General features: G+C 41.4%; 1 non-coding gene across 1 annotated transcript; it reads left to right on the forward strand.

Moving 5' to 3' along the window:
* The first annotated feature begins 1131 nt into the window (after positions 1–1131).
* LOC136524965 (small nucleolar RNA R71) lies at positions 1132–1238 on the forward strand. The gene has a single exon (XR_010776309.1). It is a non-coding gene; the product is annotated as a small nucleolar RNA R71 (small nucleolar RNA).
* The last annotated feature ends 251 nt before the right edge of the window (positions 1239–1489 follow it).

Here is a 1489-nt window from a genome sequence, read left to right on the forward strand (position 1 = left end):
AGGGTGCGGCTACATCCCTGGTGCAGCCCACACCTATAGTGGGCCCGCTGCTGCCCCCTTTGGCCAGTAGCTCCCAACAGCCATTTTGAACTCAAGACCATTGTTCTCCTTTGTTTCAAAATCTTGCTCCCTGAATTTGATTTTCCACAAAACTTTTATTATATTCTAAATTTTCATAAATATTTTAAAAATGAGAAATGATAATAGAAAATCTATACTATCAGAAAATGATTTTTATTTATTTTTTGAAAAGATTATTATGAAGTAAAATTTAAATTTTGAATTTTAAAAATTTTGAAATTTTGATTTTTTTTGAATTTTTAAAAGATAACTACTGATTTGCCTTCGGCAAGGGCTCAACTATTTATAGTCCAGTCGACAAGACTTCTCCTCTTCATTGCTCTGCAGTTGCATGAATAAATTCGGGGGAATTCTCGAGTTGCCCTAGGATTTTCCCTGTATTGTTGACAGGATTAGCTGTAGCAATTTAAGGAATTTGAGTTTCAATCATTTTATTAAAACTTAATTGATTCTTTACGGAGGAGGATAAACTTTCAAGTTGAGAATTTATATTTTCAAACATTTTATCATTCTAAGAAAGCTTTTTAGTGATATTTTCATTGATTTTAGCTTGGCCTCGGACCAAGTCTTTCAAGGATGGTTGATTCAAATTGTAATTTGAATTACCTCCTTGCGGGCGGGATTGATTACTCCACCCGTTATTGTTACCTTGTTGTCGGACCCCATTATTGATGTATGCAGCGTCTTCATGGGTCTCAGGGGCAATTGTTCCTTGAATGTCTGACTTTTCCATAGACCTCACACGTCATGTGTGCGTCCATGGCCTAGACGGTGCTTTTCATGGCTTCCTTCTCGGCCACACAACTGTCCAGTCTTTTCATCAATAAGTCTATTTTTGTGGCAAGCATGTCCGCCTCCTTCATGGAATGCATGCCTTTTTGTTGCTTGTGCTCCTCCCCCCAGCTTTGATTAGCCACCATTTTCTCGATGAGAGCCTTAGCTCCATCGACGGTTAGGGAGAGGAATGCTTGTCCAGCAGCGGCATCGACGTGCCCCTTCGACATGGGTGTTAACCCTTCATAGAAGTTCTAGAGCATGAGCCAGTCCTCCATCCCATGGTGCGGGCAGGCCTGGATGTAATCCTAAAGCCTTTCCCACGCCTCGGGGATGGATTCTAGTGAAGTCTGCTAGAAATTTGAAATCTTCCCCCTCATGGCATTTGTTTTACCCCTAGGGAAAAACTTCATGAGAAATGCCATGGAACATTTGTCCCACATGTCGACAACTCCCTTGCTTTGGTAAAACCACTATTTCACCTTCCCGACGAGGGAGAAGGGAAACAGACGGAGCCTTATGCTAGCTTGTGCATCGTCTTTGATGACTATGGTGTTGGATAGCTCAAGGAAGTGTTGCAAATGTGCACTTTCATCCTCGCTTGGGAAACCACAGAATTGGTTTGCTTGCACCA

The sequence above is a fragment of the Miscanthus floridulus genome, chromosome 18 (genome assembly GCF_019320115.1).
Source record: "Miscanthus floridulus cultivar M001 chromosome 18, ASM1932011v1, whole genome shotgun sequence".
Taxonomy (NCBI): Eukaryota; Viridiplantae; Streptophyta; class Magnoliopsida; order Poales; family Poaceae; genus Miscanthus; species Miscanthus floridulus.